This window comes from Ochotona princeps, chromosome 1, assembly GCF_030435755.1.
Source record: "Ochotona princeps isolate mOchPri1 chromosome 1, mOchPri1.hap1, whole genome shotgun sequence".
Classification (NCBI taxonomy): Eukaryota; Metazoa; Chordata; class Mammalia; order Lagomorpha; family Ochotonidae; genus Ochotona; species Ochotona princeps.
In genome coordinates this window covers 154,686,066-154,702,445 of record NC_080832.1, presented here as the reverse complement: position 1 = coordinate 154,702,445, position 16,380 = coordinate 154,686,066, and positions in this window count along the sequence as shown.

Here is a 16,380-nt window from a genome sequence, read left to right as displayed (position 1 = left end):
ATATAATAAGGCTTTTTAAGAAAATGACATGCTGTGGCATTGGATATATAGTACCCAATCTGTCCTACCTTATTGTTGAATTAATTTCTTGATCACTATCTGATTATCTTTGTATCTTTTTATAGCTTTGGCTGAAGTGTATTTTGTCTAATGCACTACTCCTGCTTGCTTTAGGTTTCCACTTAGGTAGAACATTCTTTTCCATCTTTTCACCAGTATGTGTCTTTACTAATGAGTTTCTTAAGGTACATATCCTTGGTTATTTTTTAATCCATTTAGCCAAACTCTATCTTACCTGGGAGTGTGGTCCATTGACTTTCAAAGCTGTTGCTAATAAGTAGTAACAGTAAGTAGCTGTTATTAGTAAGTAATCTATCCACTTAAAAATTAGTTGGTTTCTTCTGAGTATTCTTCATCCAGTTATGGGTGAGCTTCAAAGTTTTCCATTTTGGGCCCAGCACACTAGCGTAGTGGTTAAAGTCCTCACCTTTCACATGCCAGGATCCCATATGGGCACTGTTTCTAATCCCGGCGGCTCTGCTTGCCATCCAGCTCCCTGCTTGTGGCCTGGGAAAGCAGTCAAGGATGACCAGCAGCCTTGGGACCCTGCACCCACATGGGGGGCCCGCGCTCCTGGCTTCGGACTGACTGAGCTCCAGCCATTGCGGCCACTTGGACTGAGCTATCGGACGGAAGATCTTCCTTTCTGTCTCTCCTCTCTGTATATCTGACTTTGTAATGAGAATAAATAGAAGTCTTGCATGTTCTCATGATGCTATCCTGCTACCTTTTATTTGCTTCTGTCTGTACATTTTCCTCAAACAAGTTTTAGGAGGCCAGTTGATTCTGATGACTTTCCTGACTTTCACTCATTTTGGAGAATATTTAAGTTATAAAGGATAGTTCTACTCAGCCAAGTATTTTTGGCTGATAGGCTTACTTTTTCTTCACAACTTGAAATAAACCATTCAATTCCCTCTTGGCCTATAAAATTTCTGTTTGACAATGTTGTTCATTTAGTGGAGGTCCCCTTGAAAACGACAGTGCTTTCCTTTTGAGAATGAACAATTGTTTGTACTTAAAAGAGCCGGACCACAATAGGTCAAGGGAACGTGGATCTTTTCTGATTCTGTCAATTGACATCCTATGGGCCTTCTGTACTTGGAGGTGTACTTATTAAGATCAGGGAAGTTATGAGCTGTTTCATTGAATATGCGGCATACTCTCTTCCTCTCAGGAATTCCAAGAAAGTGTTCATTTCAGTAAGGTCTCAAAGCTCTCGGGCTGCTTTCATTCCCTTTCTCACATTTTTTTAAAAGCTGGCTAGAAAATATTGAACCTGTCTTCAAGTTCAAATATTTTTTAATTCTGTTGATCCTCATTTATCTTGACTTTCAACTATTTTCATTTTTAATTTTTCTTTAAGAAATACTTGATTTGCAAGGTAGATAAAGAGGGAGAGACAGATCCTCCATCTCAATGGCTGACATCAAGGCCTGGGCCACTGGATAGCCAGGAGCCTGGAGCTCTGTCCCTCTTGTAGATGACAGGGACCCAAGTTCCTCTGCCCTCTTCTGCTGCCTCTGCAGACATATTAGCAGACATCTGGATCCAAGGTAGAATGGCCAAGACTTGAATCGGAGTTCATAGGAGATCAGTACACAGGCAGTAGCTCAGCCTGCTGCTCACAAGAGCCAGTCCACAGTTGATTTTGTAATATCTGTTCAATTCCTCAAGGTCAGTCCTTGCCAAATTTCTCATATCATGCATTGATTTTCTAATTTCATTTTCTGTTGAAGTGTCATATGTCTTTTTGAGTGTTCCACATCATTCTTTTTGGATTCTTTATTTTATTGGAAATGCAGGTTTACAGAGAGAAGCAGAGACACAGAAATATCTTCCATCCACTGGTTTATTCACCCAGTGTCCAGAATGGCCAGAGCTGAGCCAATCCAAAGCCAGGGGCTTCTTCCAGATCTCCCTCATGGGTGCACAGTCCCAAGGCTTTAGGCTGTCCTCTACTGATTTCCCAGGCCACAAGCAGGGAGCTGGACGGGAAGCAAAGCATCCGGTATTAGAACCAGTGTCCAAATGGGATCCCGGCATGGCGGAAGTGAGGACTTTAGCTACTAGGCTACTGTACCAGACCCCTTAACTGCCAAGCTATTGCGCCAGACCTCTCCCGTGTAAATTCTCAAATTTACTAGCATTCCTATGTATGCACCCTTAATTCTAATGTCGGTGTACACTAGGTATTAATGTTAAACACTTCAACAATGTGGTAGTAGTAGCTTATAGTATAAACAATTCTATATGTAAAACTTGCAAGGTTCATTTCTCAACATGCTTAAGCCTTTAGTATTTTGTCCCAGCTTTTCCATTCTATGATAGCCATACTTCTGTAGGACAATATTCTACAAGCAATTCTCTTCCTTAATAACCTGCTTATTTGCTCGATTTACATTTTGAAACAATCATGTAAGACTCCAAATTAAGACATTCTATAAATAAAAACATACCGCATTTTGTCCCAGGCGCAAGTGATGGTGAGGTGCAATGGCATGGATGCAGACCCTGGCCTCGGCTGGTTGGGGGTCTCCAACAGTGGAGCCGACCCTCGACGCAGATCCCAGGGGTCTCCAGCAGCTGAGACGGCCCTCGCCACTGCTGCCTGGGGTCTCCAGCAGCAGCAGAGAACTGAAGAGAGGGGGCGCAGCGGGGCTGGTAAGGCCAGCAGCAAGGGAAGGGGAGGGAGTGCGGCATGGCTTGAGACCCTCCCGGCACTGCGAGGGGAAGTCCAGCAGCAGCAGAGACCTGGGCTGTGGCACCCTGGGGTCTCCATCAGTATTGGGGACCCTCGCCTCGGCTGGTAGGCGTCTCCAGTAGCATCGGCGACCCTCGCCTAGGGTGCTGGGGGTCTACAACAGAGGCGGCGACCCTCGCCTTGGCTTGCAGGGGTCTCCAGCAGTGGCAGAAAGGGGAGGGGATGGAGCGCGTGCAGCTGGAGAGTACAGGCTAAAGGGAAGGGGGGGGCGGCACGGCTGCAGCCCTTTGCTGCACCACAAGGGGATCCAACAGCAGCAGCGACCCTGGCCTCAGGTGCCACGGCGACCCTCACGTCCACTGCAGGGGGTCTTCAGCAGTGGCAGAGAGGGGAGGGGAGGGGACGTGGCACTGCTGCAACCCCTAGCTGAGCTACGAGGGGATCTCCAGAGGAATTGGCAACCTTGGCCTTGGTTGCAGGGGGTCTCCAGCAGCAGTGGCGACCCTCGCCTCGGCTGCTGAGGGTCTCCAGCAGCGGCTAGGCGAGGGGAGTTGAAGCAGCGCAGCCAGGCTGGAGAGCCCAGACACAAGGGAAAGGGAGGGGCCCTGGCCCAGGGGAACACACTCACCACCACGGCTTCCAGTGGTCTCCAGCAGCAGCTACCCTCACCGCTGCTGCCAGAGCTCTCCACCAGCCGAGGCGAGCTGAAGAGAGGGGGCGCAGCGCGGCTGGTAAGGCCTGGAGCAAGGGAAGGGGAGGGAGCGCGGCATGGCTTGAAACCCTCCCCGCACTGCGAGGGGAACTCCAGCAGCAGCAGAGACCTGCTCTGCTGCAGCTGGTGGTCTCCATCAGCATTGGCGACCTCGCCTCGGCTGCCAGGGGTCTTCAGCAGCGGCGGCAACCCTCACCTCGTGTGCTGGGGGTCTCCAGCAGCGATGGTGACCCTGGCCTTGGCTTGCAGGGGTCTCCAGCACCAGCGGTGACCCTTGCCTTGGCTGCCGGGGGGTCTCCATCAGCAGCAGCGACCCTCGCCTCGGGTGCTTGGGGTCTCTAGCCAACCGGCCAGGGGAGGGGTGGGAGCAGCGTGCCAGGATAGCTCAGGCACATGGCAAGGGGAGCCTAAGGGGCATGGTGCATCTTGAGAGCCCAGGCGCAAGTGAAGGGGAGGGGCCGCAGAATGGCTGCAGACCTTCGCCTCGGCTGCCAGGGGTCTCCAGCAGCAGAGGCGACTCTCGACGGGAACCCCACTGCTGGGGTCTCCACACCGAGGCCCTCACAACCTTCCTGTGTGTGTGGTATGGGGAGGTGTTTGTTGGGGCGGGGTGTTGCAGGGTGGTGTCCCAGTGGGTCAAGAATCAGCCTGCCAGGCAGATGGCCTGTATGGGTGCTGCTTCAGATCCTGGCTACTTCCCCAGTGCACGGGCACTGTGGGAGCTGCAGTCCCACGTCAGCGTGCCCATGGGCGTCTGGGAGTTGCAATCCACATCAGTGTTCCCACCAGTGTTTGGGAGTTGGAGTCCGACTTCAGCGTAGGCAAGCACACTGTAGGAGCTGCAGTCCCACGTCAGAGCGCCTGAGTACTCTAGACGCTGAAGTCGTGAGGCATTTTGGGAAAAGATGTTCCACTAGGTAGCCTTCCATAGGCCGCTCTGGGACAAGAGACACCATCCCCTTGTCTCTCAAAGTGCATCGTGGGACGTATATTCCCAGCACCTCTTTTGCCGCCGAGGCCAAGCCAAGCACAGCCGAGCACAGCTGAGCTCAATCAAGCAGGTATGCAGTGCAGTGTCCGGGTTGCAGCGCCAGGAGATGGTCAGGCTTTTTGGAGCACATTTGGGAACTTGTACTGTAGATGGCAGAAGCCATGAGCAGGTATGACGTTGGCTGGGGAGCCACCTGGGCCTGGATAAGGGAACGCTTTCAGGGCCTGTGCTCCCGACAGCACGGGCCTGGATCCCTGGACTGTTTCCCAGCAGCCTTTCCTGCATTCTACCCTGAACCCTTCTTTAGGGGAGGTGCACCCTTGCATCCCTGCCCTCTACTCAGGCACCCGTCGCCCCTATCCCACTTGTCCCTGCCTTGGCCATGCACCCCATCCCCTTGGGGAGGCCCTCACAACTGCCTGTGTGTGTGGTATGGAGTGGTGATTGTTGGGGTGGAGTGGTCCAGGGTGGTGTCCCAGTGGGTCAAGAATCAGCCTGCCAGGCAGATGGCCTGTATGGGTGCTGCTTCAGATCCTGGCTGCTTCCCCCGCAGGCCAGCTCCCAGTCGATCCTCCTGGGAGAGCAGTGGAGGATGCTGCAGGGCTTTGTGCCCCTGTGCCCCTGTGCCCCTGTGCCCCTGTGCCCAGGGGGACACCTGGAGGAAGCTCCTGGTTCCCGGGATTGTCGTGGCCCAGCCTCGGCTGGCTCTGGTGCTGGTCCTCGGGGAAGTGAACCAGCAGATGCAAGAAAGATTGCTCTCTCTCCCTCTCTGTTCCTCTGTGTTTCAAAGCAAATAGCACAGAGGAAGGCTGGCATGCACACAGGCAGGCAGGCAGGCAGGAAGAGATAGACACCTGCTGCCCTCCTGGGAGGAAGCGTGCTGTGTGCTGTGTGCTGTGCTCTGTCTCTACTGCTTTTTCCTGCGAATGCAGACCCTGAGGGCGTATGTAGGGCTTCCGTCATGGGACTCCTTTGCAACTTCTAAAGAGTGTGCTTGAGAGAGAAGGTCTCTGTGGCTGGGGCTGCTTCCCTTGACTTGGCAGCAGTTAGGAGGAGTGTTCTGCAGTGAGTGCCGGTGGCCACGAGAGGGCAGGCGAAGCTGCCCTTTCTACCCCTGTTTCTCTGAAACTTGAGGAAAAGTAAGTGAAGAGGCTATTTTAGAAAGTATAAATTAAATAGATATGGTTTTGCCAAGCATTTGGATTAAAGAACAGCTACTAATAAGTATGTGTCTAGGGCTGCATCTTACTATCACCCTGGGCCATTCCACAACATTTCATTATGTTTCTCCTACTACCAAACTGAAGCTCATTCTCTCCCTTTCCCTTTATTTTGTTTTGTTTCTAAGTTTTGCTTCTATTCACCATCTGCAATATCGGATCATTTTGGGCCTAGTCGTTATGACAGTCTATCTGTTGGCCATGGTGGGCTCTATCCTACCTCTTACTTTTTACAAGAGAACTTCCCCATTATCTCATTTATTATTTCTGGTAGGCTTAAGAACAATAGTTTTATCATCCTGTTTATGGGTGTGGGATATTGGGTCTAACAACTTGGAGTAACTCATTCACAATCATACAGTCATGAAGTACCAGGGCTGAGCTCGTTGTCCCAGTTTTTTGTTTGTTGGGTTTTTTGGTTTTGTTTTGTTACTCTAAACTTTTGTAGTTGGTGGAAACAGATTGTGTGAACGAATGCTGCAATCCCAGGAGGTAACCAGACGGAGGAAGGGGGTGTCATGAGTGAGTGCTGTGCAGAGTGATGACATCACGCCAGCTGATACAAACAACCTGCCCATTGGATCTGCATGTCACTTTCCTGTAAGAGCCCACCTGATGTTTGTAACCAACTGACAGTAAGGGGTGTTAGTGTATGTAAAGGTGGGAGAATGGGGAGTTCTAGTGTCTGGAAAATACCTGAAGGTGATGCCATTAGTTCTTTGTAAAGTGCTGGTCTTAAAATGTGAAACCCAAAAGGAAAAGTTCTTGTGAAGCTTTAGGAAAACTAACAGACACTTGAATACTGGGTACCTTTGGGTACAATCATGTTTGAATTTTTGACCTTGAACTTGATTTGAATAAAGTCCTATTTTGTGAAGATCCTAAAAGATCTGGGGAACTGAATCCCAGGCTTCAACTTCCTTCAACAGTTCCTTTGTCATTTATTAGCTTAAGCTGCCTTTCTGTTTTCAAATATAGGCAGTTCATCTTCTGTATAGATTCCCAGTACAGTAGGGATTAAAAGTTGCTCAAAGCTAGGCAGTAAAACTTTCAGCCAAGAAAAAATCAAACGTCTGGATGGCCCAAGGGAGCAACTGACATTTCAGTTTTTTTAAAGATTTAGTCCCTGAATATTTCAAATTTAAACATAGGCTTTGGATCAGTGCAACTTGGGTTCTGTGTCACTTATTCTATATTACCTCAGTATTATATTATGGATTCAATTTCTTGCTCAGTTTTTGGAAATGGAAGACAAATTAAGTTGTCAGGCAGGACTTTAACCTGTAGTTTGCATTTCATGTTCTTGAGTTGTAGTGCTAGAGTCTTCAATGTTATTAATTTTTGCTAACCTGAGTAAGCAAGTGAAGTCCCAGGACTGTTTGGAAAACAGGATGAGCTTTAGTTAGGGAGGGTGGGGGTGTGTGAAATGATGGGTTTAATAAGGGAAGTGAATAGGAAGCAGCAACAAGATGGTCATGTTACATTTGTTGAGACCAGAGATTCTGAAAATATAGAAGTCACTTCAGAAAACAGGGACCTTGTAGGTATCATTCTCCTGTCTACTTCTCTTCCCCCCCAAAGTACTAATGTTGAAACAATTTTGATTTAATGGTGATACCGTTTATGGAAGGATTGTTTTTTTCACTGTAGAGGCGAGTCCTGTTTGGATAGAATTTGTACACAGATACAGTGGACATCTTTGGAAGTTATGTCACCAGTGACCGTGTGCTTTAAATCACTTGCGTTATTGTTATGATGATGATGATGATGATGATGATCAAGGCAATTGCAAAGCACTTACCCTTGAACATTTACCAAAAGTCTGAGGCTCTATGACATAATGTTGATGGATTGTGTTGTTGAAGAATTAACAAGATGAATGCCCTTTTCCCTACGGTTGTATGTACTTACATCTTTAACTTATTGCTAAAGAAGTAGGTGTCAGATAGGCTGATTTAATTGTGCTCAGTATTTTGTGACAAATCATGAAAGAGATTCCATTAGTCAAGATATTTGCAGTTCTAATGAAGAGTAAAATCTGATGATTTAGTAATGTTGGGATTATCTCATAACTAGTTGTTTAATTAAAGATCAAACATGCTAATGTGATTAGTAGATCTTATTATGAGACCTAATTAGGCCAGGGTTAAGCAAGAACTTCTGGCCCATTATCTCTTTCTGTATAGCTACAAACTACAAATGGTTTCTCTATTTCAGTTGTTACAATAAATGTCTTATGTGCATGAAAAGTATGAAATTCTAATTTTGGTGTCCATCTATAAAATTATATTGCAGCGTAGTGATGTTTATTCATGTACATTGTCTATAGCTGCTTTCAGTTATAAAGGCAGAATTCTACAATTGTATGTAATCATACAAAGATCGTATAGCCCACAAAGCCTAAAACATTCAGTATTTGTAGAAAAAGCTGACATTTCAGATAAACTGTAGTGTCTTTCACATTTGTCCACTTCTTCACATTTCAACATCCATTATCCTGGTCTAGATCTTAGTTCTATATTGCCAAAATTGTTGCAGAAACCTCACAACTGGTATTCACATTCCTGGTTTTCCTTACCTTATCTTCCTAAAATATGCACACTTAAATATTTAATGATGTCTCCGTATTTACAGAAGAATCTACGTAGTTCAACGCAAAGCGCTTCTTGGGTCACTCTACACTTCAGGGAAGGCTTCACCTGCTTGCTCATTATAGTCTATACTTAGGGTAACCATCTGCTTTTTCCAGAAGGGATAAGTAAGTGTGAAAGAGGCCTTTATAGTCATTGAATTGAGAAAACAAGTGTAAAGCAGTATTATTCTAGGCACATCGGGATATATATATATATATATATATATATATATATATATAGCGCCATATTACCAATTTTTCATCTGGTTGCTACACATTCCTGATCTCTATATGTACTTGTTCTTTTACTTCTACTAGAATTTCTTTTCCTCTTTGTATAAATATCTACCTGAAACATTTTTCCAAATCCAGTTTATGACGAGCCATGTCTGTGCAGCTGTACTCATACATAATCTCTTTCTCCCACTGCACATGCACACACACACGTGCGCGCACACACACACACACACCTATAGTGTACAGCACTAGTTTCTTTGAGACATAATCCTTAGCAAACACCATATTCCTCATGGATCTATATAGCACCATGCCATTTGCAGTATATATTTGATGAATCAATGAAGACTAGATTGTGGAGACTAGTATTTGAAGTATTCAATTTCTGAATCTTCCATTTTAATATGATTAAGTAGTAAACAAAACTAGGTTTCTGAGGACTGAGGACACATCCTTGAGTGCCAGTATGGAAGTGTAGCAGGATGGATTAAAGTGCAGGTATAAACTTTGAGATCCAGCCTTCCTGAGACTGCATTATGATTCTGTCACTAATAGGCTGTATTACCTTGGGCTAGTTACTTTCTTCTCCTTACCTTCTTGCATCTGTAAAATGTGGGTGATCATAGTAGTTACTGGATGGAATGATGGCTGAATAAGCAAGTATTCCAAGAACGCAGTGACTGCTCTATGAAAGTTCACTGCTGGGAGAATCAAGATGGCAGAATAGGGTAAGCACACGTTTAAACAGATGGAGAAACATTTAATCAGGATGAAGCAGAGAGGACACATTCCAGGAAATAGAGAAAAGAACAACAGCAGAGGGATACCTGGAGACTGACAGACACAGGACAGCCGACACAGCAGCAGACACAACGGTGTGGTGTTGCAGTGATGGATACTCCAGCGGCATTCAGCTGACGGCAATCGGAACTCCACCAGCAACCAGGTGGGAAGGGACTTGCACTGGGAACTTGGGAGGTGAACCCAAAGAACTGGCCGTCCTGCTGGTCCATTTGATTTGGCCAGGAGCAGAGACAGAGCAGCAGATCCCAGACGGGCAGTGCGAGAACAGAGTGGATTTATAGCCCAGTCAGCCCCATAGAGCCGAATTGGGCACCATTTTGCATAAGGAGACAAAAGCAAGGGAAAGGACTGAGCATAAGTTGAGCTGGGAGTGAACTCGTTTCTTCTTTTTTTTTTTTGCATTTTTAAATTTATTTTTGAAAATTATATTGTTGACAATCTTTACCTAGTTAATTACGGTAAAAAGGTTCAGGAGCTATAGGGAGGTGGGTAGGACTATTATGTCCATATTGTTTCCTTCTTGTATCTGAGGTAAAGGGGGTTATTGAGGGAGAAGCCCCTCCCAGTTTCCCACCCACCCCAAGTCCCGGATGTGGGGCATGCTCTGAGATCCTTGCTCAAGTGGTTTTAATAGTTCATTAGTTATGAATCACTGCCATTTTCACCACTCCAAGCACAAGGGGGTTGTTGAAGAATCCACTGATTGACATAGTCATAGAGTCTTCATTTGCCCAGTATTTCGCTGGCAACATAGAGCTGAGGTGGTTGATTGACTTGTTCTTTCTTCTGTCTTTTCTTGGGCAGGGTTCTGAGTCCAGCATTTCGATTGGGGAGAACCCCAGAGAAATTGTGAGGTATTTATAGACCAGATTCTTGTATGTTCTAGCAAGTACAGGGCCCGGCACAGTCCATCTCCTGGATCAGCTGGTGGTTGCAATTGCTGGGTTGGTTCTGTTTTCAGGCACAACATAAACTGGGACCAATGGCTGTTGCAGTCCAGCCTGGTTCTGCCCAGCACATACTAGGCCCTCACATATATCAATGGGAGCTGCAGCCTAGTCAGAGCGACCCACAATAACACCCAGCCACATTGCTAGGGGAGTGGAGGGGGCGGGGCGCGGCGCAGCTTCAGACCCCAGCCTTGCCAGGAGGGGATTCCTCTCCCCGTGCAGGTGGAGACCACCCCCGCACAGGGAGGGGAAGGGGGCGCGGCGTGGCTAGAGAGCACGGGAGACAGGGCCACAGTCCTCACTCTGGACCCCGGGAGACAGGGCCCGGTCCTCTCTCCAGACCCCAGGAAGCAGGGCCCCGGTCTTCCCCCTGACACCTTGGACATGTCCTGGTCCTCTCCAGAACTCTGAGACAGGGCCCTGGTCCTCTCTCCGGAACTGGAGACAGGGCCATGTTCTCTCCTGGACCCAGGAGACTGGACCCCGGTCTTTTCCCCGGAACACGGTAGACAGGGTCCTGTCCTCTCTTGGAGCCCAGGCGCCTCGGGTGCGGGGGAGTTTCCAGCAGTGGCGGCTACCCTCGCTGCGGCTCCCATGGGACTCCAGCAGCAGTGGCGAGGGGAGGGGGCGCTGCACTCCTGGAGAGCCCAGCTGTGCTGCCAGGGGAATGGAAGGGGCACTGGGCAGCTGGAGAGCCCAGGTACAAGGGAAGCGGAGGGGGCACAGCAGGGCAGGAGACCCTCCCCCGCGCCGAGAGGGGATCTCCAGGAGCAGCTGGGACCCTCGCCTCGGGTGCTGGGGTTCTCCAGCAGCAGCGATGACCCTCACCGCGGCTCCTGAGGGTCTCCAGCAGCAGCGGCGGCGAGGGGAGGTGTGGGGGGCTGTGCGGCTAGAAAGCCCAAGCTGAAGGGAAAGGGAGGGGGCGCTGCATGCCTGCAGCCCCTAGCCACGCCACGAGGGGACAAAGCCAATTGTTTTTTGCAGCCCTAGGCAGAGAGAGCCGACCCCTTGCTGTGCGTCACTGCTAGAGGAGGCAATTCGGAACCAGCACAGCTCCAAACTCAGACACTGCTTTCCCTGGGATGCGCCGGGGTGGGGGGCCGCCAGCTAGGAGCTGGCGGGTGTGGGGGAAGCAAATGTGTCTCAGGCGTGCATCAGCCTGAGACCATGAAGGATTATCCGCGGGATTATCCGCGCGGTCCACGCGGTCCAGCCAAGGGCACAGGCAAGCCTGCTTAGTTGGCTAGCTTTCAGAGCAGCTCTCCAGAGGCAGCGAAGTTCTGCTCACCAACGGGAAAAAAAAATCCGGAAGGCGGGGGAACAAAGCTTGGTTCATTCTCAACATCGCACGTCCCGGGGACTCTATTGCCCCTTGGCTTTACTCAGAGTTTCTGCTTAAGGTCTCTCTCAGCTGGTCCAGGCGACAGGGAAGGCACCAGTCTCCTCCTTGGGGGGGGGTGGTGGGTGGGAGGTTTCGCCCCACCCGCCTTGTCTTTCTTGTCTTTGCTGCCGGACTGTGCCGGGTTCTGCCGCCTCAGCCTTCCCGCGGCTTTTGTGTTGTCTTCCAAAGTTAGATTAACATTCCTGCCTTGAAATTTTTAAAAATATCGTTATTTTGGTAAATGTGCTACTTTACATCCATAAGTGGCTTGAAAATAACTCCAGAAAGTCACTTATAATTACCACTGAAAAAGCATGAAAATTAGTTTCTGATCTTGTGCAAACTTGGTTAGGTTTATTGGCTCACCCCTTTCAGAGTGTGACTACAGGATACTCACCCTTCAAAAATCAAACTTTCAAAAAAGATTTATTTATTTTTATTGGAAAGTCAGAGATACAGAGAGGAAGAGAGAGGAAGATGTTCTGTCCTATGATTCACTCCGCAAGTGACCACAACTGCTTTCCCAGTTCCCAAATAGGGAGCTGGATGGGAGCGGGGCTGTTGGGATTAGAACCATATGGAATCCTGGCACGTTTAAGGCGAGGACTTGAGCCGCTAGGCCACCGCGTTGGGCCCCCAAAATGAAACCTTTTAACGTAAAGAAAATTCGATTTCTAAATGCGTCCTAAGAATCTACTAAAGATACAAAGTCTCCTGTGTATTGTTTGAGAACAGTAAGAGCATCTAATTCTGTGTTGCTATAAAATGTCTGGTAAAAAAAAAGGAAGCTGATCAAAGTAAAAATGTAATTAATAATAGTTATTGTATTTTACTGTCCCCTGAAGATTTGCATGTATTGCTACTGTAGAGTTCCAAAGAATACATAAAATACATTTTCCCCAAATCATGCCCCCAACCTTATCTGAAAATAATTGATGATAGAGCTGGTGACGTGGCCTCAAGGACTAAGCCACCATCGGCATCATCAACATCCTGTGCAGGTGCTGCTTTGGGTCCAAGCTGCTCTACTTTCAATCCCTCTTCCCACACTAGTACCTGGGAAAGACAGCCCAAGGATCACACTGAAAGTGTGAGGGGAAGCCTGTGTTGACTAAAGGAGACTCCAGTTGCGTCCTCTATAGTTTTGATGTGGACGCATGTACATGCCACTGCATGAAATAGCACAGCATCTAGTAACAGTGTCTGTTGATTTTTACTCAAGGGGTACTTCCAGTGGAAGCGTCATTTTTAAAAAGAAAAATCATAAAGGAAAAAGAAGGAAGGAAGGAAGGAAGGAAAGAGAGAGAGAGAAAGAAAACAAACTTTGAGGGTGGGCATGATGGCCCAATTGGCTAATCCTCCAGTTGTAAGCACCAGGACACTACTGATTCCTGTCCTGACTGTTCCAACTCTCTTCCAGCTCCCTGCTTGTGGCCTGGGAAAGCCTAGAGGATGGCCGCAGTCCTTGGGACCCTGAACCTACATGGGAGATCTGGAAGAAGCTCCTGGCTTCGAATCAGCTCAGCTCTGCCCTTCGGGGTCATTTTTGGAGTGAACAAACAAATGGAAGATCTTTCTGTCTCTCCTTCTCTCTGTAAATCTGCCTTTCCTATAAAAGTACATTTTTTAAAACTCAAACTGCAGTTTTATCTTTTTGCTACTGTATTCACGTGTCTTTTTTTTCAAACACCCCTTTTCTGCCACTCACGCAGAAGGGCATTTAAGCAAAGCAAAATGAAAATATCTCTATGGTCTCGGGAGCGTTGTTGTAATTTTAGGGGCAGGCCTGGTTCTTGGCAGGGAAAGAGTGTAGCTTGGATCCATTCCAATCAGGGCACAAAAATCAGCTCTAAGGGCTTTGACGCGTAGAGAAAACGCTTCACCAGCTCTGGCTTTGTAATTCCGCATAGGAGGGAAAGATTTCACCGAGTTCCTGTTCCAGGGATCACCATTTTCTGTGGGTGCGCCTGTGAGCGCGCGCCCAGGGGTCCCGACCTGAGTTAGTCAGGCGCGCATGTGTCTTGATTTCAATCAGAGTTGTTGTAGGTTTCAGCGGCCTGTCCATCAACTAGTATTTCTGGAGAAGCTCTAAATCCAGACACCTGCTACTCAGCGTCCTCCACCCGCCTGACTCATGGGAGGTGGAATGGAGAATAGCGCAGGTGTGTGCTCTCAGGTGAGCTGCGCGCCCCGGGCCAGGAGCCGGGGACCAGGGACCGGGGACCAGGGAAGGCCAGCGTCGGGCCCGGAGGAGCACAATGCCGCGGGTGAGTGACCCTAGTGGAACCCAGAGTCCACTGAGCCCCGGTCTCTCGGCCACTAGCCTGGCGGGCTGAGTTTTAAGCTGTCGGGGAGGCTCTGAGCTCAGGGGATGGGGCAGCGGGTCTGGTCTGCGGCTTCAAGCTCCTTAGGTTTAGTCTGAGTGTTTGGGCGGCGGCGGAATGGTGATCTAGTTCCTCGCTACTGCAGCGCTCCGGAAGGGGGGGATTCAAGTTAGAAAGCGACCGGGCAGATTTTTTCAAGTCCCTCTCTCTGGGTCCAGACCCATGGTCCCAAACGCTGGGACTCCAGAAAACTTTTGCGACTAAGTGAAGACCTCCTAAGGCACCCGCGGTGCGGTTCTGCCCGAGTTGCAACATTCGTTTAATTGGCGTTAATTAGAATACTCCGTTGGTGAAAAAGTCAGTCTGGATTTGGGTCTTTGACTTCATATCCCTTGTTTTCGCGTTCATAAATAGTGGTGATAGAATATGACAAAAGTACACCGTTGGGGAATTTTTTGGTCAAGTTCAAGAAGTAGCACCGTTACCTCTGTCTAGACTTCAAAGTGGACTTTAAAATACTGTGTGTCTCACACTTTCCAATTCCATTGTGAGGGTGAAGTGAGCAGGGAACATGGAGTTTTTTAATGTGGTGGTAAGGTGTTGCAAAACCAGGGCTTGTTTCCTGAAAAAAAAAAAAAAAATAGAGAGCTCAGACAATTACCAAAATTTCTGGACATTTCTCTTGTGGTTTGATTCTTGAAATTTTCAGTATGGGAGCCCTTCGGTGTTGTTTACATTTGTACAGAAAACAGACTCCTGAGTAGAGACCATTTGTTTAGTTTGTACTTTGCAACCTGACATTTGACAATGGTTGGTTCTAAACAGTTGTGCTTTATCAGCACGATGGAGTTTGGCTTTTTTTTTTTTTTGTAAACTTGTTCAATTAGGATGCACTTTGCTGGTAATCTTCGTGCTGTATTTGTAAAGTTTTGTTTTGAAATGCTGTTTTACTCTGACCTGAAAGAAATGGAACGTACAGTTAAAATTTTGTGTTGAGGGAAACAATAGAAGGCTTAAAAAAAAAACTTTGAAGTGGGATTCTTTGAATGTTTAAGTCTTTTTTTTTTTTTGCACAAGCTGCTTTCTTGGTAAAGACTGTTTCTTGTTGTTTGTGTGGGTGAGTTCCAGCCCCTTCCCTGTTCCCCAGGGGCCATCAGCACGATGGTCCCTTCAGTTCTCAAGCCAGAAGCAGAGAAATGTATCCTTTCCTGAATCTCCCCCATCCAGTGTATCCACGCTTCTGGTCAGTTTTCACCGTCAGCCACCCTGAGAGCCCTAGGCTGCAGGATCCTGTGCCTTAGTGCTGTGCTGGATGTAAGCAGCCAGAAATGAACCAAACTCAAGCAGTGCTTGCCCACATGATTGTGGCAGAGTCAGGGAGGCAGGTTCCCAGCCAAGAGGAATTAGGTGTCAGAATGGGAAAGCTTTGGAGATGCAAGGAGGCACTGGTTTCCTTTACAACAGGTAGCCCTGGAAGATCTACCTGACAAGCTGAGATGGGGAGGAACCAGTCACAGGGAAAGGGGCAGGGAGACTGCAGCCTGGCCTTGGAACAGTTGTGCTGGGAAGGGCTTGGCTTATCCGAGGACTCGGCAGCAAGGGAGGGTTGACCTAGAAGTCAGCCAGAGATCAGACCACGCAGAGACCTGCAGATGACAGCCAAAGGTTTAGGTTGATTCTGAGAGGAGGGACAGCCATGGTAGAGTTTTCAGCAGGCAGGACTGGGGCTGCCAGGTAGAGGATAGGAGTTGCAGGATAGGAGGTAGAGGATGAGAGTAGGAGGCCCCGCTGGGTGCTCTCCGGAGGTTTGACCTCAGCTCCAGGCATCCTTTAGAGGTGATAGTTAAGAATGTTACACAAGTGTATGTACTTAAAACAGGTCTTGGATAATGTTTAGTTGGAAACAAATCAATCTCAAAATGGCTAATTTGTGAATTCTTCAGCTTCCATTGTTTGTAATGGAATTTTAATTTTTTTCTGCTAGGATCATTTGTGTGACTTTATGAGCATTTTAGGGTTATAAGATTGCCAGCATTGCTAAGAATTTTCACCTGTAGGATCACATGTTTCCAGTCAAGTGGGTCTCCAACTTTAGGGTGTGTCAGCATCACGGGACAGGCTCTCTGCTGCCTTTGAGTATTAACAAGCCGAGAAACTTCGATCACTTGTTACGTGATTGCCTCCTATTCAACACTGTTCCATGCTGACCTCTATTTCACATCGAATTATTACAGATAATATGAACTAGAGATATTATAGAATGTTCTGGGGTGAGGAGTAATTTGCACACTGTTGCCTTTCCAGCTTCAGTCACTCATTACCGATGCATTTGATGGTAATAGATTTCAGAAAATCAAAGAATACT